A 26,272-nucleotide genomic window follows, 5' to 3' on the forward strand; every position below is an offset into this window, starting at 1 on the left:
CATTTTACATCTGGAACAGGGAAAGTGTGGTAAGGTACGGCAGTGTCAGGGTCAGCGACTGAACTCAGGCTTCCTGGGACTGTTCACTGAAACACAAATCCATTCTTTGTTCGGTCTTGTTTAATATGTAATGAAACAGATACCAGAGAACTTGGCCTTGTTCTATATAGCAAAAAAAAAAAAAAAAAAAAAAAAAAAAAAAAAAAAAATCATATAACATTGATCTTGTCTGTACAAAATCAAAATTACATGCACAGCTCTCCTTGTCTCTAGAAGAGTGGTTAGGGAGAGAAAGTGAACCAAGTAAAATGAAACACATTACTTAAGGCTCAAGGCTCACATATCTATATGAATCCATACATGAAATTCTAGGGTGAAATTCCCGACCTAACTGAAGCACCTACTGATTTCTGTGGCACAAGGATTTCACCCTTTAACATACAATAAAAGAAAGGAAGACAGACAATTCTGTAACAGTACTTTAAAGAAGCGTTGCATTCAAAAGAGAGAAAAGTCAAGTCAAACTAGTACTTCATGTAAACTCAGTGAGTTCATTCCCCAGACTAGCCAGCAATCTGCTGGCTTTCCTTCAAGGGCAAAAACCAAAGACAGTCTCCCTGCCAAAGTGCGGCCTGGGGCACAGTCAGGATGATTTACCTTAGGACAGTTTAAGTGCTTGTGGCGTATTCAGACTGGAGTTCACATCTCCTGACAGCCAAAGATACCAAGGCACTGAGGCTAGGTCAGAATTCGGCCCCAAGCCTCCGGAATAAAACAGAAAAGCCACGTCTCACACAGAGGAGGAAAAACCAGTCGCCTTCGTCTCAAAAACTACCAAAGAATAGCTTTGTTAAATAAGAGGAGTGCAGTAATACTAATTAAGAATAGCTTATTATTTGAAAAGCTGTAATTTTCTCGACATTATCTGACCCTTATAATCAAATAACTACAAGCAAGCATACATAAAAAGTATAAGCAAGGTCAGCACACTACAAGCAGTGGAGAGAAAAATCCTCAAGAACTTGTGGAGGACAAAGATCCTAAAAGACTGGAAAGAGGCAAATAAAGAGAGAAGAAAAAGGAGAACAGAGGCATCGTTCAAGTCCACCTACCTGTAATTGCTGGGAAGACACAAGAACAAAGACTTAATCTACAGGCGCAGAGAAGACAGCAAGGCGATTGGTAGCAGTCAGCGCAAATCGCACCAGTCTCAACTCCTAAGACAGTATTAAAAAAAACCTACCAATGAGGTCCTAACCTAGCTCACGCAACATTTTCAAAAGGAAACAAGGGGAATAAGGGTACCATAAAGCAGATATACTACTAGTGGATAAACTGTATTGTAAGGACAGCCATCAGTATAGTTCTTTATCTTCTTAAGGCACAGAGTTTGCAACAATTTTATCCATGACTTGAATGATGCAATACACTTGCTACTTTTGCAGACAACTTCAAGTTGCAAAGGGCAAACACTGCTGGAGAACAGGATTAGAATCCCAAACAATCCTAAGAAAATGGAAAAGTGCCCTGAAATAAATAGGATGTGCTTCAGTAAAGACAAACACTAAGTGTTACACTTCAGGTCTTGTCAGCAAGCTGAAGGTCAGAACAATCAACTGCACAAATACTGGATGCAAAATGACTAGCTAGGCGACAGGAAAGGACCTGGGGGGGTTATAATGGCTCAAAAATCAAACATCAATCAACTCTGTCACACTGCTGGGAAAAGAAAAAAAAAAAACAAGCACTATAGTGGAATAAAGAAGCATGAAAGTGGAGTGTAAGATGCACAAAGAAGCCTTCCACTCTGCTAACAAAGCCTCCTCTGAAGTACTTTGTTCAGTTTAGGACTCTGCATTTCAAAGAATCCACTAATTGCACACTAGTTAGAGAGAATCCAGAGGACAGAAGACAAGAAGGAGCAACGTCCAGCGGTATAAGCACGGTATAAGCAGGCCCTTTGGACAAACACTGAAGGAACTAGAGATGCTTCATGTGAGGAACAAGACAACGACTGAGGAGAAGCAAGCTAACATGTACATAAACACATATGTAAAGTGTGGCTGCAAAGAGGAAGAAGAAAAACGTCCTCTACATTCAAGGGGGGAACAAGAAAACTCCCAACAAATCAACAAATTAAATATATTGCTTATGAATATTGCTTACTTTCCACCAGAGAAATCTTTTTGAAAAGGTTAGGTAAACATCTGGTAGCAATGTTTCAGGCACAGATATACTGGAGTGAAGGGTTAAACAGCTGACCTCAAAGGTCCCTATTTTCCACAATTTTTAGGATACACCCAAGCTTTTAGACATGATTTATGACATGATTCTAATGACATATGATTCATAGTGACATACCCGTCACTTACAAATGACTATTTTCAGTGTTTCCTCTCTTTTTGAAACACTCATTTTCTTAATTCTGTTTTGTGACATTCCCCCACAGTCTCTATATACACAATCACTTTACTTTGTAATTCTGCACAGCAGCCGTGCACATTTGTACAGTATACAGTATTCATGACAGTATCTTGCCTCAGGAAGCCGTGGGGCTCTGATACTTTGAGAGCGTAGGCAAAGGAGGAACAAGAGGGAGCAGAGTCAGCAGTGTTTGCAGAGGGAAGGGAACGTAGGCAGGGAAGAGAGGAGGGAAAAGACTCAGGGGTAGTCAGAAAAGACCTCAGAGTAAAGAATTTCAAAGTTAGGGCAACACTATAAATTTAAAGGAAAATGATGTGTCTTGTTAAAACTCCCAGTGAACACGCTGTTGTGCCTATGTTTTCCTCTTTTCTTCACTCAGGATAACTGGAGTAAAGAATCGTGCTTGTACTTGTTCTGCATATTGAATGGGATTTTAAACCTGCATGAGGCGGAGGCGGGACTGAGGCTGAGTTGTCAGAGAAGCTGGAAAACACAGAAATAATTAAATGTGAGCCTCATTGGGAACTACAGTCGGAGGAGCTTTGAGATTTGCACTTTTCACAACGGGCTGCAAACACAAGGAGCTTAAATAGGAGCTAACAATTTATCTTCTTTCCTCATAGTAGATATCCTATGCCTTCTACTTTCCTGAGCGAATGGTGGCAGAAAACCTTATGTCCTTGGCTACTTTGTCTCCCTACGTACTGCTTCTGACTAAATTACCACTTCAAACTACATTACACCCACTGTTATAGCCAACGTTTTGCTTTCCAACAGGCAGAACAATGTTGTAAAGACGATTTAGGGGGCATCATTTTAATAGCCATAGGAAGAGAATACAATATCCTCCACAGAAAGGGATAGGACAAACAAAGGAAGTGTGACAGGTTGTTTAGAAAGGGAGGGCAGGGGAGTTCGGGAAATGATTAGCAGGGACAGCAAAGCAAGGAAGGCCACACAGAAGTGAGAAGATGTGGAACTTGTCGCTTCAGCTTTTAATTTAAACATTGCTGGGGCATGACTCAAAACATCCTTGCAACTGATGCTAACATTTTATTCACACAACACTTGAAGGACTGTGCTTGGGAGATTGGAAACGCAGAACACAAAAGCACTTGCTATCTTTTGCTATTTCACTTAGTCCCCAGAACAGTAGCTACTACCTTATCTGCCTATCATTTTATCTGTATTACTCCACTGCTGCAAGCTCCTACCAACGCAATCATTACTTCAACAGAGCAAAAAGGCTTCAGGCAGTTTTATCATTTGTAGCACTGTATTAGTAAAATCAGTGAGGGTTTATTTGATACAGTCAATTCACCAACAGGCGCAAGAGCTTTCTCTGCACTACGGCTCCTGCCACTCTGTTGTTTCTTCCCGAGCACCGAACACAGACATTATGAGGAGGAACCGTGAAGACACCTGAGACGAGCAGATATAGAAAACCTTTTTTCCCCCCGAAGTAAATTTTCTTGTACCAAAAAGTGGCAAATTTTGCCTTATATAGTAACGTACAGATTGAGATGGTACGGTATTTTTCTGCCTGTTTAAATCTGCATCTCTGCAACAGATGGAACAGAATAGTTGTAGCTGTAGGCCAAAGTCTGAGACTCATTCTAGTGGCATAGGCAATAATAATGATCACAAAGGGTAAAATGAAGCAAAAGTTCAAATTTAACTCATCAATACATTATTTTCTTTCTTTGCCACAGAAAACTTGGCAAATAACAGTTATCTGCTGTGATCTGTTCTGAATGCAGCCAAAGACTCAGCATGGGATTTCCCAAAGTCATCTTCAGAGCACAGCCAGGCAGCAGTTCTCATGTTTCTACTCCACGAACAATATAACCTTTGGAACGCAGCTAAGGAACTGCTGTTCCCTGGAGGAATAAAAATTGAAATTATCTGCATTTCCTACAGAACAGGAATTTCAGGATTTCCTTTCAAATGAGTCAGCCGTGCTAGACATAGCTATGGAATCTCGGGACTCAACCCAGAGAGGCTTCAAGCCCAGCAGCTCTGGGAACTCAGGCTCATGAAGCGTCACAAGCCAGAAGTGCAGAAGTTTCGTTGCCAGCAAGCCAGTGTATGACCAAGGGGGTAAGCGGCAGCTCACAATACTGTCCATAAAAGACTAAATATGGAAGCAATTCAGACAAGTTTCAAAAGAGTGTGCCTGATTTTTTTTTTTTTTTTTTTTTTTTAAAGCAGAAATAATTTCAGACAGAAGACTTCCAAACTGATTCTGGATGAAATCTGTGGTCTTATGTCTCTTAGATCGCTTAGAAAATACTCCCCTCCAATAATTACCAGGATGAAAAAAACACCTCAGGAGAAAGAGGGATCTGGAACAGTAAGTCCGGCTATGTTCAGTGTTACTTACCAGATTTCTTTTTGTTACAATGTCTTACTGTACTTAAAGGAATTGCAACTCACTGACAGCTCTTTAGCACTAAGAGAAGCAAGAGAGGTCTAATATCAGTATATGAAGGTTATCTTGGGCTGTTAGGTACTTGCCAGAGTGCAACAGTACAGTACATTTTTGGGATGCTTAGTGCTAACATTTCCTTGCACTCTGCAGTGGTTTCAAGTTCTACAGAAAGGTGTTCATGGTCTATAGGCAATCCATCTCCATTTTGCTTATTATCACATAACCTGTGAATATCTATAAATGAAGTATGGGAGCCAGCCAAGAAACTTGGTAATGGCTGGTCTCCTTTGAATGTAGGGGGCATAAAAGCATGAATATTTGGGTGCTGCCCTAGAAGATTTAAAAAATCTTTCAAAAAGATTTTTTCAATATGTTTTACATGGTTTATTATTCATTTCCTCCTCAAATGCAATACCCCATTAGATGAGAAGCTACACATTCCTGTCAACACTTAACTGTAAAGTCAAGCAAATATTTAAACTGAGTTGGAAATCCCTGGAAGGCAGAACAGTTTTTCAAGGTCTCAGAAATTTTATTAAATTACAGCTTTCTACACTATACAATCTTCTTACCTAACAGACGAAAATTTACCAGATTAAATCAGTTGCACAGCCACAAGGCGTAGTTCAATAAAGAATCCATTACTCAAATCATTTTAAACCTAAGCAAACAGAAAACGTAAAGACATTTACATTAGCATCTGATGCGAACGTAAACCCTGTGCAATTGATGGGGAAATGATAGTACAGTTATCCATACCATGTGTGATTGCAATAGTGGGACAACCATTTATCAAAATGCCTCTTTTATTTAAAGAAGTATTAAGTGTATGCAAGAGCTCTGCATCATACAGTAGCAACAAAGCCAAGAAACATTCTTCCACTATTTTTTTTATCTGCCATCTATGCAGAACAGAAGCTGAAGAGTTATTATAAATCATATCTTTGTCAGAGTTTCTATTAAAAATCTATACTTTTCTCTTAGAAATTTTTATCATTCAACAGTTAATTGCACACTGATAGCAGTGCTTAGGGTTTTTTGTTGTTGTTGTTGTTTTTAATTTTCCAAAGCACCAAAAAAAAAAAATATCAAATGGGTCATTGGAACATTTTTGTTTGGCATGGAAATTCTTTGGCTCAGAGAGGTTTATACATTGCACATGAAGATGAACCAAAACAGGATCAAATTTGGCTTACTATATTCACGTGCTTAGTTCAACTGAAATTCATCACATTGCATTTTTAAGAAACCTCATATATTTATCATCCATAAAGTACACATACAACAAACTGAAAATAAATGACAACAGAAAATAGAAGATATAATGAAACTGAAGAACATAATTTCTCACTGAAAATGTAACCAACATAGTTGGACCATCTGGCAGTTAGTTTCCAGATCTCCGAAGCAGAGTCAGTTTATTACGTGCCACCTCCAGGGAGGGAATGGATGGACTACCAACGACTCCACATTACTCATTCTCCTTTCCACTTCTGCGTCCGAGTAACACCTCCTCAGCCAGTACCAGGGGGGCACCGAGATACTGATGTTATAATAAAAACAACAGAAATCCCCTCTACCACTTGGGTCCATTGCATAGCTTATGGCTTTCTTCTGAAGAAGAGAACGGGCCTTATCCAACTCTCCCAGCCAGCTCTCAGTCTGGAAGACCAACAGCGTTCCACCTTTTTACAATTAGGTTTATCATCAAGTAAAAACTTTAAAAAAGAACCTATTTCCCATTTAAGCCGTTAAATTAGACTGATGCGGAGGGGAGGACTACAGTCTGCTGACCACAGTTTGTAAACGAATACTAAACCAGCATAACTTATCATCATACCCACCATGTTAATAGGAGGTTGCAACATATACTGCTATGTCACGTTACATCCAAGATATCTGATGACTATTCAAGAACAGTTAAAATGCAAGGACAAGACAGCCCTATCAAAATGAAAGCAGCCCTTTATGAAAATTATTTTAGTTTCTATTATCAACTCAGCTGGTGAGAAGTGAGATACCAAAGTCATTTTCCTTTCCCAGGCATAATGAGAACAGCCATTTTTTTTTAATGGAAACAACTATATCATTCATTTTGTTTCCATTCTTATTCTAAGATCAGTTTTTGTAAAGAGCTACTAAAATGAAAACCAATGCATACATTAAAAGGCTAAACAGAAAAATAGCTTAGGATTTCCCACCTGTGCAACACACAGCCTAGCTCTCTTTCCAATATCACCACAGTTAGAACATTTTCCAGAAAATAAAGATAAATAGAACTATACTTTTCATTCTCACAGATCCACAATAATGATAGCTCATAAAATAATAGACTGTTAGGATCTGGAGGCAAATTTTTATAACAGTGTATCCAGTTAGAAATGGTATCTGTTTATTGGAGAATAGTAAATATAATGCCTGTATTTAAGAAAACTAGAAAAGTGATACAAATGAGCACAAGCCCATAGGTCTGACCTCAGGAGTATGGGAGGCTTCAGAACAGATTTTGAATGAAAGGCCAATGAGTAACATGGACATAAAGACAGAGAGGGATGAAATTCAAAGGGTTCTCTAGGCTGACACAGTAAGATAATCAATTTTTTAGACAAAGACAAAGGAAACCCAGTCGATCTGATATAGCTGGACTTCAGCAAAGCATTTCCAGTGGAAACCATTTGTCAATTTAGAAAGTAGTCGCTGGTGGGGAAGCAACTGGGTGAAGGAAATACCTCAACAAGAAGTATTAAGGGAGAGAATGTCAGACTACAGGAAACTTGACTAGTGGAGTTTCTCAAGGATAAATCTAGTTTAGCATTTCCATTAATAACTCTGGTATAAACAAGTGGGATAATGAGAGTCACTGATGTGGGGAGCTGTTGCCAACAGAGAAGATTGCAGTAACTATTCCAAAAGAAATGGATTTCTGTGGTGACAAGAACAATAGGAATGGGACAACGAGTTCTGTAAGAACAAAAAAATTGTGATTCTGCTCTTGGGGAGTAACAGCAAAATCTTCTGCAATAAAGCAGAGAGCTCATAAATAAAAAACTACTAAGATGGAGAATGTACGGTCTGTGTAATTCAGCTACGAAAGAGAAATGTAACATTAGGAAGCATCAATCAAGGTATTTTCAGCAGACAGTGAAGTATTAGTGCCAGTGTACAAGGGCTTTCTTCCAAAAACCGTGCACGCTAGGTCTCCAGCATTCAGGAAGGAGATCCACACAGTGGAACAGGGCAGAGGAAGGCCGCCGTGGCAGTCCGAGATCTTATGGGAGAAGGCTAGAGGAGCTGAGCTACTGTAGCCTGAGAGAAGAACGGACGGTGGGTTGTAACTACAATGAGGTAAACGTCAGGCAGGCAAGAAAGCCTGACCCAAGAAGAACCACCCCCCCCCAACCTACTATACTGTGTATAACCTGCAGTGCCTCCTGCCACTCCACACCGCTGGGAAGGCCTAAAATTAAAATGGATTTTGAACATTGATGATATTTGCCTGTGCTGCAGTAACAGAGATGCTTTGGGAATGAAAAGAGAAACTGCATATCAAGGTGTCCTATCCATTAGAAGACAGAGTAACTACTTTAAATGTGGAGCCTGATAAATTTAGAAAAGGGATTACATAACATAGCCTGTACTAGCAGAGGACTCAAGCTGGCACTTTCAATCATACGTATGTGAATGTGCTGGTCTGCATTTGTTAATAAAGTAAATAACAATAATACCTATGGAATGCCAGAGAAGTAAGCAAAGTCTGCAATTTTGTTTATCACTTTTCAGGAATCAAAAGCAATAAAGCAATTTAGAAAAGACTAGTGCGTACTAATGCTTTTCCTGCATTAAGGGGACACTCTCACAGGAATACTGACATGGTATCTTAGGGAAAGACACTGATGTACGAAGGAGAAATAGTGACTCAAAAGTCACGCATACATTTTTCAGAGATGTTCCAGAATGATGAAAAAAATGAATGTTTTCTATATCTCAACTGATTTTTTTTCTAAAATATGTTTATTCCTATAAAAGCCAAGACATGAATGAGACCAGATGTAACCGATCTTCCCCTACCAGTACAATCGATTAAGTACAGCAGCACCACACAATACTCTTCTGCTAGGATGCTTGGTTTCAAAAAATTACAGAAAATAATAAATTATTAAAATCTTAATAACATATATCTGGTCATTAATGTTAAAAACTTTTCTGAATTAAACTTTGCTAGGGAAAATAGCTTCAGGTATTCAGACTTGTAAGTATAGGATCTAAGCTGTCTGTCTCCCTGCACCCAGTGTTAACAAGAAGTACCTGAGGAGTCATGCAGTCCTTCTTGCAGACTATCAGCGGGCATCAAGTCCAAGCTGATAGACTGCAAGACCATCTCACAGTCTGCAGGTGACTGTGCTGGAGTTGGGTGCCTTTGCTTGCTCCCGTGAAGGGAGAGAACAGCTGCCAGAAACTCTTCACGCAGAGGCAGACAAGCTACACAGTAAGACTGAAAAAGTGAAAGAAAATCACTTGAAAAGAAAAGGAGCAAAATGTTTTCCTAAAAGGACACTTATATTTGACAGCGAAGTGCAATGCATGTTTAAGCTCAGTCTGTCTGGGCCTGACACCATGACTGCACCTACATGGAGAGCGCATTCCCCAAACCCTCTCCAGACCTTGTCGCTCAGCAGCATTACAGTTTTGACAGTTGAGGGAGACTGTCTCAAAAAAAATATTAATTTCTGAGGTGGAATAGCAGAGACTGATGCTCGTGGTTATTTCACACAATAAGTCCATTCAGTAGCACTCAGGGACAAACCAAACAAAAATGAGGTTTGGCCTCTGGAGTACAGGGAAGATTACAACTACCCACTATTTTGCGCACCAAACGCAAATCACACATCACTGTGTGAATGTGTTTCTGGGATTACCTGGAAGTCTGAGACTCCTTGGAAGTGTGCAGGGACAGAAGAAAAGGCTGAAAGGACAATTAGATTTCTTGCCATTTCACATTTTCCATGGTTAATGCAAATCAATTTAACACAGGTGCTAAAGCATTAAGAAAAGAACAGTAATAAAAAACAAAAACAAAAAAACAAAAACAAAAAAAAAAAGCCAGCGCTGCTGGCACTTGATGGCTGAACAACACACAATCTCCGGTGCAACCTGCAGCATCCGGACATTGCAACCACATGAGCCCCATCTCTGCACAGGCAGGTTAATGTATATCAGTGGGAGAAATAATAGTCCATTCTTTCCCACCCTTCTGGCAGGGACATAACACAAAATAGCAGCTCTCTCACTCTGCTGAGCAGAATCCCCACATTGCTTTAAAAACCACTCCATGAGCACGTGTGAACTCACCCAGCCTCAACGCACAAGGCCCCCTCATGCTTTCTAAGCAGTGCTTGAATTTGGGCAATTACGCCACCCCACCTTTTTGGTGTGGAGCTCGCCTGTGCAGCACTGCCCAAAAAGCTTTCCAAAGTGTAGCAGGAGCCGCTGCTGCCGTCGGATTCCTGCCGGCACAGGCCAACAGGTGGGCTAAGGGGCCGAGGCTGCGGACAGCTGAGAGATGCCATCAAACAGCTGACTGACGCCCTCTCGCTCCCGTAGCAAATCTGAATTCTGAGATAACAGGAACCGGGACACTTCCTAATCCCGGAGGCAAGAATTTCCCTCTGTGACCAGGGAGGGCTGTTGGGTCACAGCAACCCTCATCCTATGCTGATGTCAGCAGGGGCCTGGGAATGAAGATCCAGTTCCTCTTCATTTGGTATTGGCCTGAAGAAGGCTTAGATTTGCCAAGGGGAGCCCAGGGGTTTAAAGGGGTTTTAATTTTTTTTGTAGCTTCTCCTTCTTGTTCCCCAGACACCCTGCTGGCAGCTCACACAGCCTAGGGTGCTCCGCAGCACAGCGGCTTCTCATCAGCTCCTTCAAAACCAGAGCAACGGCTGCGCGGCGGCCGGGGCACACGTGTCGTATCGCAGCCGTACAACCATCCCCTACCTGGAGTGCCCCCAACACATGGCCTGGCTGAAGAGTTCAGATACCCCCTCAGTCACTGAAATCAAGGCTACATCTCACCTCTCCTTTCTTTCTGAATACTCATTCATCGGTATTACAACAGCTCAGCCTAGCACAGAGGACCAAGTAGAACCACAAGGCTTCGCAGAAGGTCCTAGATTCATGCCTACCGCCATTATTCAACATAGAGGTATACTTTCTTCTTAAAACCACGGCATGGGGGTCTCTAAATTCAGAAACTTGTAAATTAACATTAAAAAGGTAATTAAAATGAGAAATATGATGCAATGAAGACCAAGGTTAAGTGTACCACAGAAAAAGTGAAAGACTAAGAGCTTTACAGTAATGTTGTAATTGTTTAGTGAGTAATTTGCACATTAAATGCTAAAAAGAGTTTATTTTGGATTATTAATCTATTAATAATCCAATATTATATTATATTATATATAATATTATATTATTATATAATAATAAATATATTAATCCACAGAGCAGCTTTTCTCTCATCTCTCATCTTTAAATCAGTCCACCTCATCTTCAAAGCACACTGAACTAGCTTTTTTTTTTTTTTTTTTAATGTGTATAGCCCACTGAATGTGCAACTACCACACTAATCGTACCAGTATATTATTACAAAATGTTTTTTGTACCTTTATGGGAGACCTGAGAAGTGTTTGGAATTCTGGGATTTGGGATTAAACCAGCAGAATGATTCAGTTCATCTCTTGGTATACACAAATTCATTTGTCTTCTGGAAGAAAACAGTAATATCATGTTGTCAGACAGCAAGGCTGCAAATTAATGCTGTCAGTCTACAGCTGATACGCAGAGACTGCTGCATCCAGATTTCCAGTCACCCAGCCAGATGGCTCTGAGTCAGCTGCCCCGTTGCTGAACTGATACGGGCTGGGAGAAAGAAGCAGTAGCAGAGAAGAAAACCAAAAGGTTGCTTTGGAAGGAACTGCACCTGGAGCAACCCCTCTCAGTAAGGCCGTGTTTCTGAGCTGGGAAAGCGAACACTAGGTGAGAAGACACGATCACGCAAGCCTGTGAGGACCAACACCAGCAGCGGAAATCCAGATGACAGGAGCCTTTTCCAAGCGCTGTGTGTGCAACTTAGCCCAAAGCTTAAGCAGCAGCGTATCTGCACAAATCCCTTCCTTCACAGAGCAAAGAAAGGCTTCCTCACTAACACCACACTCACCACTTCAAGTGAGCATCCAACTACGGCAGTGCTGGTAGAAGTGGACTCTGCTATGAAGAAGGAAGCAATATGCCAGCTCATAAGGCCTGACAACTCAAGGGCAATTTCTGCTGCATTTGATCAGTTGAGATTCACAGATGAGCTACGTGATGTGTTGCCACTTGCCAACCACCAAAAGCATCATTTCGTCCTGCTCATTTAAAGCCTGAACGACCCCTTTGGAAGATTCATCAAAAAAAATACCGAAGGAATCCAAAACAGAGCTGGGCCTCCCTTCTTCAGTGAGGGAAGGAATTTTTGCTCCCAGGACCTCTATGATATTCTACTGCCGTTCAGGAAACCCAGTTTCCCTGCCTTTGACTGGTCACCCGACAAGGAGATATGAGCTGTTTAATTATCTCCCAAGAAGCTGCAAAATGACAGTGGAGCACGCACTTGGAAAGCTGAAAGGCAGCACGTAATGATAGGTCTGTAAGCTGCTGAGCAAAATCTGCCTCCTGTGATAACTGCTCACTGCGTTTTGAACATTATCTGTGAAGTCAGAGACTGATCTTCACTGATAGAGGCAAAGACAAGAAGAGCAGTAATTGCGTAAGTGCTGTTGTAGATTTTCCTTACCCTGGACACAGGGAAGGACTTGTTAAATGGCAATCCACAGACCAGTAAGACATGCAGAGCTGCTATCAATCAAATCAGCCTGTACTCAAGAAGAGCTGGAAAGGTAACAGCATCAGTGCAAGCAGTCTCAAAAGGCTGCATTGCCTTGCGGTACGAATGCAAGCCTAAAATCAGGTCAGTTTTTGACAATAACAAACAACTCTTTTAGTAGACTGTCAGATATCAGAAAACTCCTCTCAGACTACAGGTTTTTATTAGACGGGTATGTAACAAAAGAAATACTAAGGCTTAATACAAAGGCTCAGTCTCTGCTTCTGTGAAAGCTTAATCCAGGCAACTTTTACAAATTTTGGACCAAATGCCACATATGTATTGGAATAAAATAATATTCATTTCTCTAGTAGCACCTTGCATGCCAGTGTCTTCAGCTAGGGATATATAACACCAATTTTTCAGGATGTAATAGGTGAAAGAACAGAATCACCAGCACTGACACTGACTTTCTCTGCAGAGGTCAAGATTTGTGTTAATGCTCCCAGGCCAACCTTAATCCTTTCAAGCCCCTGCAAGGACACAAAAGTCTTGCAGTATCAGTTCTAGGCACACTCTTCAACTCCTCCCATGACAAGGCTCCCGTGTTCAGAATAGGGCAGCTCCTACCCACTCGCTGAGAACTTTCTGCACTGGGAATTCATGCAGGGTGCCAGCAGTGCCTGATCTGTATTGTTTACAGTTCAACCAAAAGCACTGAAGTAGGATGTTATCGATGAAAAACGCAATGGTGTGTGACATCATGTAAAATAATAGCACAAATCCTTGGACTGTGCTACTGCGTCTACTTAAAACAGCGAACGTAAGAGCTATGAATCCAGCAGTAAGGGACAAGACTGTAATTCTATGAAGGCCAGGTGAAGGGCAGGTTACGGACAACAAGGAGCAATCCAATTTGGTTACACTAGCTAAGGTAAAATTTACCATGGTTATCAATCTTCATGCTTTAAGGCACAGACTGAGCACCATATGAGGTCAGAAAGAAATTTCCCTCTCTGGTACACTGTAATATAATTGGCTGCATGTATTTCTTCCTCTGAATCATCACATATTGGCTACTGTCAGAGACAGAATACAAGGCTATATGGATCACTGGTCTGTGCCAGAGCAGCAATTTCTATGTTCTTCATTTTCTTCATAGACCTTACAGATTACAATAATTTTATTTATACTACAGCAGTCATTTTCACAATATACAGTAATAGCTTCCCTAATTCAGCAACAACCACCACGAGTAAGCACTACACTATATTTTTATGGGGCCTTAGTGATTTATTGGTTTTGTTACAAAAAGCAAACTTCAAAATCTAATTACTCGTGTTTTTAAATTACTTATCAAGCATATTACCCACCATTCAATATTACAATAGCAATAGTATATAAAAAAAAGCATCAATGATCTTTAAAAAAGAAATTTAGAATTCAGCTTTGAATTATTTTAAAGGAAAGATGTAAGTATTGTCTTCCTGACTGAGATTTATTAACACTCTGCCTTTCCATTATCTGAGCATCTCACTTGCCCTAAAGCACATCTGTAAAGCAAAGACAGTGAGAGACTGCATGCATTTGCTATATCCATAAATTGCAGATCTTGCTCTGAGCTACTCATCTATCAAGACAATTTTCCATAAGACTAAGACCAACCTGAAGAGTATCCACCTAACAGGGAATATGGAAAATAATTAATAAAAGCACACAGTCTGCAGACCTAATTTGTTTTACGGGGAACATTCTCGACTCAAAGCTTTTTAATACAGTGTGACAGAACACAGGGAAGCAAATCAAAGCCCAAATAACACTTCTGGGTATCAAAACAAAGACCTTGATGCATCAGTAGCATGCTGTTGTGTACACATGCTGCCGTAATAAACTCAGCAAGGATGATATGGATTTCATGACAACTTCTGCATTGAATAACTTATGCTAGATCATATTTTCAAACTAAAATGTCTTATATATTACAGGTTAGTTCATTTGTTATATCTCATCTACAATCATCATCATTATATTCAGTTCCAAGAGGATGTTATGTGCATCTATGGAGGAATGGAAAAACTCTACCTAACATATTATGTGCATATCCTAATACTGAAGTGCACAAAATGAAAGGTAAATTGAGAAGCATGCATAGAAAATCCAAGCAGCAGTTTTACAAAGAAACATTTTGCCATCACAGAGCCGGTTACTGTATCTTAACCTTTCCACTTCTATGGGCAATTGAGAAACGAGTAAATGCTGAGAAAGCAGATAACAAGATTAAGAACACTGCGCCTTTTCCAGATTGCATAAAAAACAGAACATGACCTAACCGAAGAGAAAGCAGGAAAACGGTACTTGTGTGAGATAAAAGACAGAGACACGCTTTAACACTTAATGCCAAACAATCATTTGCTTATCCTAAATGGAAGGCAAATACTGTGTGACTACCTTCAGAGCTGGGTGAAAGAAAAAAGACAGAGATTTCACGTGTAAGAAAAATGTCCCCTTTTCACCGCGATTTCCATTTCAGAAATAATAAAATACTCTGGACTCCCCCTAGGTTCTCCCTTGTACAATCTCTGCAAAAGGCATTTTTCCCCCTTTGTTTTGTAAACAATTTTATCATGATGAAACTACAGGCTTTTAAACATATGAGACAGATCATGGGTTTTCTTTTCTTCTTCACCAAAACAGAAATCCTTGGTGCAAAGAAGAGTACTTCACTTCTTTTCTGACTTAGGCATTTAACACAGAAAATGATATGGGAGTGGCCATAATACACAATACAGCAATACTCTAGGCTTGATTTTCCCACAGTCAAACGAAGACCGTCTTATGAATCAAGAGAAGGAAAAGGAAACAGGGTAGAACAGAAAAGACTAACAGTCATGTTTAATAAAATTATTACCAGCTAGAGAGTAAGTGTTTTATATCAGAGGTTCCATCTCAGAACCCTAAGGAATCCATCTACAATTTCTCAGCCATCCACACTGCATCCAGTAGGCAAGTTTTTCAAAACCGGGTGCCGGTCAGGCTTATATCTGCACATAGGCTCTTACATAAGTGCCCTGTTTTTTTTTTAAATGCTGAGCATTTGAGCATTTCTCTCCAAATTAAAACAGGAACTGCTGGGTGCCCAGCACTTCAGAAAAAAAGATGGCACTTATTTGGAAGCTTAACTTTTACACCTCACTTCTAAAAATTTATCGTCGTTTGTGTCGTTACAGCTGACGGGCTGAACGAGACTCCCTTTGGAGTCCATCTGTGCAACTCTTACCAGGCTGCAGGAATACCTGCTGCAAAGAGACAGGCGCTGCCTCTGCTCCGAGCACGAGCACGGCTTCCATGGGGAACAAGAGGCCAGAGCTAAACTATACTCAGTTTTCTGGAAATTAGTGCCTATATATATATATATATATATATATATACATACATATATGTATATATATATATATATAAAAGAATGTTATAGATTGAACAGTGCAATTTACACACTTTAAATCTATAATTTAAAACATTACTGTTTCTCAAACAGATGAGCTGCTAACTCTTTACATTTCTAGCTCTGCCAGCTTAGAAAGAGGAAAGACTCCAGCCACTCCATTTTTTCATCAAAAAACACTACTTTTTACTTGATGGCACACAACTGGCTGACAAACCAAACAACACCAGAAAAGAACCAATTTTTCTTTTTCTTTCTTACATTACATTTTCTTTCTTAAGTAGATTTCACAAGAAGGTCTCCAATGAAATTCTGAAAAAAAACATTTACAGGATTAAAGTCAATACCTGGAAAGGCAGCAGATCACCTACTGTACACACAAGAAAATTGACAGCAGTTTAAGTGAGGCAGTATCTTTGACCCACTGTGTCTCCCATCATCAGTGAAATCTGAGAAAATACACAAATACATTGTATGCATCCTCAGAAAACTGAAATACAGTTAATTGAGAAAGAGAAATTTGCCTTTTGATGCTTCTAATAATTCTTCCTCTCCCTCATAGATACGGATACACTGCGATAAGAGAAGGAAGTGTTTAGGTCACTATTCCTAAGGCACTATTTTCTATAACCTTTCCCTCCCGCAGTGCTGGGGAGAGCCTGCAGCTCTTGTCCACCATCACTACATATTATCCTTCTCATGCACATGCTGCTACTTAAAAATAAGGAACATGGTTGACCTGGCAACAGGATGTTCATTTTCTAATTTATCCACCATTTCTTTTAATAACATTAGTCTCGGCTCAGTAGAGAACAGTTCTAGCATTACACAATTTGCATGTGTCTAGTTATACCAAGTACAAACTTTTGGCAATCCCCAAAGCATTCCTTATTCTGAGATAACTTCACTATCAAGAACGTGCTTCTATCAAACAGAAAAATAGACCATCACAATCAAACCTCTCTATTTAACAATTATAATTCAGTACTACTTTGCGACCTTTTCCCTCCCCATTTGCTTATTAGAATCAGAAATATCGAAAATTATGTCCAGCAATGAAGCTTCAGGGCTGGTAGAGGTTTTATGAAAGAAAAGAAAAAAGAGGAATTAGACTAGAGAAAGCAAGAGACCTGTCCAGGACTGCTACGCCTGAGAAACCTCTGATCCATATAAAGGCCTAAAGAGACTGAAGTGATAGCAATGCCCAGAAAGGGAGACCTTATCCCTTCTCTCCTCAGCCTCGAAAAATGAGAGGAGCATTGGGATGTCTGCTCTAAGGGAAACTTATGAGCCCTTGATTATTGAGAGAGGATGATCCACATCATCTGAAATTTAAGCCTATATTTTACAAAGCTACTATAGGTAAATAGGAAGGTAAGCTAACGTTGCTACTGTAGTGTGATGATTATTTTGCTCATATCCGTATCTATTCCTCTAACCCTTTTGAACAGTTCTAATGATCCACTTCAAATTCCTATATGATTAAATGGTCTCTGTGAGAAAGGCAGCAATACAATTCAGATAGCTGTAGCATAAACTCAGTTTGTACCATGCTTTAAACTCAATTTCTCCAAATAATCAGGACTACAGATAAGCTCTGCACCAGTATCACAAGTACCACCCTGTTCACAAGACATTTAAACCTTTCCAATATTTCTCTGCAAGATTTTGACAGCATAAGCTTGTACAGCACAACTCTCCTCATCTTAATAAAGACAACTGCAACGTCCACGGTTGTTGGTGTGAGCTGTTTTTGTGGGTGTATAATGGTTGCCCACACAGTAGTGGAGTACCAGCATCTTCAGAGAGCTAATCTGAAGGAAATGATTGCCAGTAAAAGCTGGAATACAGCCAAAAATCTACAGTATACAAGGATTTTAATGGCTATGAAATGCTTTGTACACCGTGGTGAAATTAGTTAACAGATTAATCTTCTCTAAGGGGCTGCATTCAAAAAAATTGGCATGTGCAAGACCTGAGTAAATGAGTAAACTTGTCCACACCTGAAGACATTTGCCCACCACATAGTTTGATAGGCGCTGCAGTTTGGGAACACTGAGGAATGACGTGTCTGTAAGGCAGGATTTTAAGCATTATCAGTAGCATACTGTGATGAACCTGTACCACATCAGCTCATACTATTGCCTGTCCTCAGACTGCAATGTCTGTTCTTCTTACAGATGATGATTGAATTTGATGGCTATATTCTCCAGAGCTTCATCCCTCCAGCACTGCTTCACACCTGAGCACAAAACTCCTGTTTGGTAGCAGCTAGACTAGAGTCTTAACAGGGTATAAACAAAATGCAAGACAGTGAAGGTGCAAGCTCTGTATGAAGTGACTCTGCGGCAACTACATTAAAAAAAAAACTTTTCTTTTTTGCATTAGCAATGTTACTTTTACTTCAGCATCTACAAGATTATCTCTTACTCCACAGAGTTTTTCAAGTAAGGTATAATGCTAGCAGTAAGTAAACTATTTATTACAACAAAAAAATCTGGAAACAGACACTATATATAGCTGGTAAGTCCTTACCAACATTTATTGACAGAGTAAGAATTTATTGACCTATAAGAATTCAGCCAAAATGTCCAGAGTACACAGAAATTGTTAATTGAAAAGAAAAATCTAATTGGCAATTACAGGACTAGCCCTAAACTCGTTTCATATAGAATTGCTGTCAAATTATTTTCCACTAGCATGAACGACAATATATCATTTAAGTTTTTATCAGTACAGAAGCAAGCTGTTACATAAAAAAAACCTGCAGATACCCAACCATCCTTTTCTGGGAAGAAAGTTCTCCCAAAAGAAAGAACTCTCTTCTCTGTGTAGCTCTGACTTGGGATGTATTTGAACACAATCCCTGGAAATATTGTTGGGCCTTATTAATGTCACATATTGCTAAAACTACAAAATTATGTTTGACCAACAAGCATGTCCAGTGCTTTCTTAAGGTAGTGCTGGCATTGAGACTGTCTCCTCAGCACCTTTATGATCAGTTCAGCAGCAGCCAATGTTAGCACACAGGCACAAAAATGCCTTTATATTCAGCTGTCTCAGGCAAGAAGGTAGGGTTTGCAGAAAAGCCTGGAGGGCTTCCTTACAGCCGAAACAGTTCCCTGGATATATTACTTGCCAACAAAAGCACCTGTGGGGTAGATCTAGGACGATACTTTTGGTATCCCCTCTGTGGTCAGCTGCTTTCTGCCCTTCGAGCACCCCACAGGGTGCACTTGCTTGCCATGCCGATAGCCCTGCTGCCCCGCACAGCTTCTCTTATCCTATACAGGCTGGCTAGCAGGTCCTTACAGTTTGCAGGCTCCTTCGAAGAAGCCCATGGCATTCCTGATGTAAGGCTAGATGGGATTCACAAGCTGCCTGAACTAGGCCAAAACTCTTGCTGCTTCCCAGGGACAAACTGGATAGCAGATGCTAAACCCAGAAATGCACAATGCTACCAGACCACCCATCCTACCAGATACAGCAGAGAAGCACTTATTGTGAATGTACAAGAAATGCCTCCAGCTGATCAAACATGTCCACTTCTGCCTTTGTATAAGGAAATCTCTTTCTTCTTGGCTCAGCACTCTGACACAGGGTGGAGTTGCTGGTGCCACCCTAGAGACACCAGCTACTGCTACTGCTGCTGACGAGGGGAACGGGTGCTGCGGCAGTGAAACTTCCCTTTCGCACAGCAGCCACCTGCCTCACTGCCCTCCTTAGGCCTTCCCAGCCACCACTGACAATCCTTGTTACACTAAGCAAGCAAAAGAGGGAGCATTTCACTCCTCCGGCTGTATTTCTTGACTGAATGGCAGCTCCCTGTCTCCTCCAGGAAAAAAGGCAGTCAGTGGGACAAAAGCATCCCACAGTTCAACCACAATGACCTGTTCATCTGGTTACTGCAGGAGACAATACAGATGTCCCCCCCCCAAAGACCCACTCTTGTCCAGGAGTGGGGAAGAAAACTGGTCATCGGCAACATGGATCTCTGCTGGGCTTGGATCGTTAATTTATACGTACTTCTCCCTGACAGACCTTCCTCCTTATGTCCTTATTGAAAGTGGAAGACAAAGCATTTGATTTCTATAGGTTCCAGTGGGGTATTCTGATACTCTAGAGCTGCAGCTTCCCACTGCCCCAGGCAGCCCTCTACTGTGCTCTGGTATCCCTGCTCCCAGCCAGCAGCAGCTTGCTGAACACAGATGATCACCAAAAGAAATACGGTTGCCCAGGTCAGGAAGAAGTCCTTTCAAAAATGCAAGAACCTAGCAATGGACTGTATGGAGTTAGTTTCCTATCGCAGCAGAAAATATTTTTGTTAAGTCAACCACTAGCTGATTGCAGGTAATCAGATCACATAATCCTTTAGCTTTATTTGTCCAGAAAAAATAATTTCTTTATAAAAGGTAGCCATGGTTAGCTGTTCATCTGGTACTTTAGCATGGCATTAATTCGACTTTTTTTATTTTCAGAGTGATTTTTATAAAAATTCCTCAGGAAAAAAGTTCTGACTATGCACCTGTTAGCCCAAACTCTATTCAATGCTGCATATTCAATTTGGAGCTTACAGGATGGATGGAGACCATCTCTGAACCTTTGGCAAAGAGTCTCTTTAGCATTTGTTCCCAAAGATGGTGTTTTTAATAGCTATATCTGTAGAAGGAATGGATGAACTAAAAGGTTTAATGGCTGACTTGTATTTTACTATGTTCCACAGGGACCAGGTGGTTTGATATCTTCTGTCTACATTTTTGCTGAAGGTAGTTTCAGATTTCCTTTTCAATAAATCCACATCTTTTATCAGTGTTCTTTCCAAAGCCACATCCATTATATGGGGAAGACGGATTACATAAATTTGATTTCAAGACATTAAATCATTGTGTAGGAAAGACAGTCCTTTGGGAAGTTTCTCACATTACTCTGTAGCATTAGTAACAGACTACTTTGTAATCCTAAGTATCTCTTCCTATTTAATTAATTTTTTTTCCAAATAAACCACACTTTGCAGACAAGTTGCAACCAGAGGTTTAGGGCAGCTTTGTGCAATATTTTTGTCGGGGAAATGAATATCCTGGTATTCTTTGTGCCTCTATGCAGCTTTGGATTTGAAATCTCTCTAGAGGACCCATTTGGAAGGACAGTTGTTGTTTAATTAGTACTTACTCATTGTTTAATTAGACTTTTCTCAAATAGCATCTAAAGTTGAAGATCCAGAAGCAGGTATATAGCCAAGAAATTCTCAAATGAAAGAGATACCTACCAGTAACTGAATATGCAGAAGCTCACAAGTCACTTAGCTTCCCTCACTTCGGCTTCTTCAGAGATTTTCTTCCTCTGAATTAGCAAGAACAAATGCAAAGTAGGCAGGACTGTGTGCTCTTCTATTTCTGTGCTTAAAAAGTAAAACCCAGAGGCACTCAGAAAAGCACTTTCCTTTTCAGATCCTAAGCTCAGCAGTTAGACATGCACATTTAAGAACACAGGCAGGTGTAACGCATTCTGAAAACAACAGTAATATTCTTAACTATGAAAGGTCCTAATTCAGGCATGCATGCAGCTGGGTATCAAAACTGTTAAGTATGCACAGCTGCTCAGACCCCCAGGTGGAGCAGGATCTTTATTTGGGTGCCTAAATGCAGGTGTGCCTAAGCCAAAGCTTAGATAGCAGCTCAACCACCTGGAGGCTTTCAGAGCTTCTAAGGAAGCCACCTTCCCTAGCACACCGCGATGCATGCTGTTCATCAGCCTGCCACTACTACTTTATGAAATGGAATACAGACAGTAACAGGCAGAAACAAAAATTTACTAGGGAGAATTGGGTAGGAAAAAGAAATCATGCCTGTCATTCACCAATTACTAACTGTTTTGAACTGCATCAGCCTAATTCCTTAGCAACTTCAAGCAAAACTAAGCCAAACCCCTGCACTAAAAACTACAGGTCACTTATTTGCTATTGCTATTAAAAAAAAAAATCACTTTTCTCCTAATAACTGCAACATAAGTGTTTCTTTAGGGAGGGCTGTCTCTAGCCACAGGAAAAGCAAGCAGCTCCATAGAGTACCATGCTGTCAGGAGGCCGCTACAGCTGCAGCACCTACTTCAGCTCCCCTCACCTCTGCAAGGACAGCTGCACTGGCAACTGCTCCCAGCCTGCTGTGCAAGGCAGGACTCCGGTATGTAGCAGGAGCTCCCTGGAGAGGGAAGGGTGACCTACATCACTGCTTCTCCTCTCCCTATGGCTTTCCTGTCCTGCCCCCAGCCCTCCAGCAGGGACACCCAGCTTTGCCTACACTTCTGCGAAGCCTTAAGCCAGCTCTGCATATGAATACCTGAAAGCAAGACAACTCGAGTATTAAAGAGAGCATATTAAAATCATCAGTCCTATATGCTACTAACATGTATGAATACCTAAAGAGATCAACAACTTCTAGTTGAAAATCTTCAGCAGAGCCAAATTCATTGTTATGCTGAGAGAAGCCACAACGAGGCATCTTTCTCTTTAATTCTTAACAAGTCTGAAGAACAAAGTCATCCAAAATCCAGGAGAACGTCACCTCCAATGTTCTTAGCAAAATGAATGCATGTCAGTTGTAAGTAATTTTATTTTCTGGTAAAGTAATTCCATTTGTGTCATGCCAAAGACAACGTAAGGCCACAGGTATTGCTCAAGAAGGTTCTCTGCCTTCCCATATGAGGCCATGCCAGTCAGAAAACCATGCAGCATTGGTGCTTTTGCACCTTCCCCATGTTTAACAGTAAATTCAATACTCCAGGTCCCAGACCACTCGCTGCCTCACAAAATAATGTGTTAAATCATGAGTGAGAACAGAAAGGCTGGGGAGGGGGAAGGGGGAAAGCCAGTGGCATAGCGGTTACACTAATCCCTGTTAGACCACACTCAGGGCAAAATATCTGTTCTCTTTGGCTTTCTTAGCTGGAGGTAAGGTGTCTTTACTGGGAGATAGCAGAGGATAAGAGGGAAATAATAATAATAAGAGAATAAGCAAGATAAAAGGCTGGAGCAGCAGCTGGCAGGGGAACCTGCCTCCTCCCGCATTCGGCAGACGAGGATCCTCCCTGCCGCTCCCGCCGGCTCCCCCTCTCCACGCGGCCTCCGCAGCGGCTCTCGAACGGGCCGCGCGGGCGCTGCCGGGGGCTGAGCCTGCCTCCGAGCGCCGCTCTGCCCCGCGGCGCAGCCGCGCTTCCTCCCTGACGCACCGGCCACTGCCCGCCGGGGAACGCGCAGGTTTAATCTGGGCACGCGTGTGTGCTTTTATTAAACTCATTCTCCCTGTCTTCAGCAACTCTGCCGCTAGCGTAGGATGGGGGGAAAAAGCACGGAATAGTAACATAGTTTCACGGAAGTTTGAATTTTTCACTGCAACCATCGCTTTTAACAGAAGCAACCCCACCAGTGAAGGCTTACCACTGCAGAGCTTCACACCAGAATACCAATAATAACAAACGGGAGAGGCGATACAGTCATCTACTAACATGTAATACTCTAATGCAACTGGGAAAGGGTGAAGACTGCATACTCTGTCTCACAAAATTAAAACATTAGCATGCCATAAACGTACACAATATTTCAATAGTCACAATCGAACAGGATCAGAGCCCCAGAGATCTCACACTCCAGCAGAAGCACTTATTTACAAACATACCATTAAATGCACACATTTAACGTGCAGGTCACACAAGCAAGCTTAATTTTGGTTTTCTTCCATGCTGCAATTCCTGCTTGCTGAGAAAACACCTGGCACTACAGACCACAATTCCTGCTCCTTCCCCCTATTTACGGCCACCCATGCCAGCTCCTGCTCCCCTTCCTCTCCTGTTCCCTCCCTCGCTCTCCCTCCTGCCTTCTGCCCCGGCCCGGCTCAAACCCAGCTCACGCGCGCCCTCACTCCGCCTGCCCTCTCGCCCCCCGCGCCTTGCCCGCACGCTTGCTCTCCCAGCTGCTGCCACTGTGCCCGCGCGGCTGCCGGCATCCTCTGCGAGCACAAGGGGAGAATCGGGTCTGGCGCCCCACAGCGCTTAATGGGAAGGATTAAGCCCAGCGAGCGACCCACACAGACCCCAAAGCCCTGGCACAAAGCGCGTGCAGCTGAGTGGGCGTCAAAAACACCCCCAGGGGCAGAACACGCTGAGTGGAGGCAGAAGCTTGAGAGCCTTAGACCAATACCCACCGATGCAGCTAAGCTGCAACCCGGATGCCTAAGCCCCCACCAAAACCTACGGCTCGTCGGAAGCCCAGAAGCCCTCGGTGAATCCCGACCTCAGCTGTTAGGCTCTGACGGGTCTGCCTGCTGCGTAAGCAAGCTCAGATTTTCAGAGGCTCGCAAGTTGTCCAAAAATGGAGAACTTAGCACAGCTAAATGTAGATTTGGATGGATGCCCAGACAAATTTCAAGCCTCTGCTTGAAAATACAAACTGGAGCTTCAAAAATGAAGCAGGTATTAATTTATTTCAAAATAGGCAAACCATTTTTACTCCTTAAACTCATTCTCAGAAACAAATAAACTTAGTTAAACTCTCCCACAATGCAGCCTAAGGCAGAGGCTTGGCTTGAAGGAGTTCACTCCAGCTACTCCTAATTTGAAGTTATACACAATTTAAGTCAGGATACCTATAATAAAAAACACCATCTTCATCCATAATTTGCACATACCCACTCATCTTTTTAACTGCTTTTTTCACATTTTTACCATTACCATAGTTTCACAATATTCTGTGCACAAAGTGTACTTCACAAGCGTTTTCTAATAACATATAGGGAAGTGAAGAAATGAACTACAAAGAAAAGTCAAAAGTGGCAACTTCTTATGAAAATTATTCTTCTCTCTTTATTAATATCTACAGGTAAAGTGGCTACTGCAAACACCACCCTTGAAAACTTCACCACCATCTTTTGTCAGTACTATATTTAAGCACATACGAATGAACACTGACTGATGGTATGAACGGGAGAAAGAAGAACTGGTTTCTCCATTTCCGAGAGTGGAGTTTGCTGAACTATCTAGGTATCTCAACAAAATTTTTCTGCTAGTTTTCATTTGCCTTGTGGCATCTCCAAGTCCTTATCATGGGAAGGAAGCTCCTACTAAGGATTTAAAGAAAAACTCATGGATAGTGGAAGTAACTGTCCCATGACCAAGAACTACAGTGTGGAGAATAATTTTGCCCTGCCAAGAGAGAATAAACTGACCAGGTCTTGAAACAGATGCTATGACCAGGTATGTGAGAAGGTGCAGAAAGCAATTCTCTGCATTTTCCCTCCCACATTTCCCCAAAATACCTGGAAAGGTTTTTTTTTTAGAAGACTGTTTCATCAAGCTTAAGCTGACAAATGGGCAAATGCTGGAAGCCACCTGAAACAGAAAGGAATTACACAGGGATCTGGTTCCTTCTTGTCCAGTGTTCCTGTGACCACTGGTTTCGAGGATTCTTGGCTCCCCATTGATGTTAACATGATTTGCTGGTGCTCAAAACTCTGCAGGACTGGCCTCTGTATTTGAAATCTGAAACCTGTTCTATGAAGTCTCTCTACTCTTCTGGGGAACAGGCTCTAGAGAAAAGACGTAAAAAAGGTCACTTGAATATGTCACGTATTGAGCTTTGTCAGTAAAGAATCTGTAGTCCTACATCAAGAATTACTTAAATCATGACAATTTTTCATTAAACAGTTGTATTTGACAAGGCTTCTTTGATGGAAAAGACACTAACCTAAATTTTCCAATAAGATTTATTTTAATGCAAAAAAGTATTAAATCTATCTTAAATTTCTTTACCAAAAAAGAAAAAAAAAAAAAAGAAGTTGGCAGGCCTGCTGCAACTTCCAGCCAGTCCCTCCAAAACCTTCATATTATTATTAATAGTAATTATTAAGAGTAATTTCCCCCATCAGTCAAACTTGCTGTGCACGGCAAAGCTGAACTGCCACACAACTTTTTGCTGATGGGCTCTGCCAGACATATTCAAGAACAATATGTGAATATTTTTAAGGCTATTACAACTTGGCCTATATTTTTTCCCTTCAGTAATGTCAGTATAAATCTCAAAAATCATGATTCAACCTCAGAAATAGATTGATGGCTTTACCAG

General features: G+C 41.2%; 1 long non-coding RNA gene across 2 annotated transcripts in view; it reads right to left on the reverse strand.

Annotated features, from left to right (window-relative positions):
• The window catches only part of LOC134139456 (uncharacterized), a 54,627-nt gene extending 30,181 nt beyond the window's left edge, over positions 1–24,446 (reverse strand). For both annotated transcript variants that reach the window (XR_009958166.1, XR_009958165.1), the window contains exon 1: positions 24,357–24,446. This is a non-coding gene — a long non-coding RNA (uncharacterized LOC134139456). The remainder of the gene's footprint in view (positions 1–24,356) is intronic.
• Positions 24,447–26,272: the final 1,826 nt, after the last annotated feature.

This window comes from Rhea pennata, chromosome 4 (genome assembly GCF_028389875.1).
Source record: "Rhea pennata isolate bPtePen1 chromosome 4, bPtePen1.pri, whole genome shotgun sequence".
Lineage (NCBI taxonomy): Eukaryota > Metazoa > Chordata > Aves > Rheiformes > Rheidae > Rhea > Rhea pennata.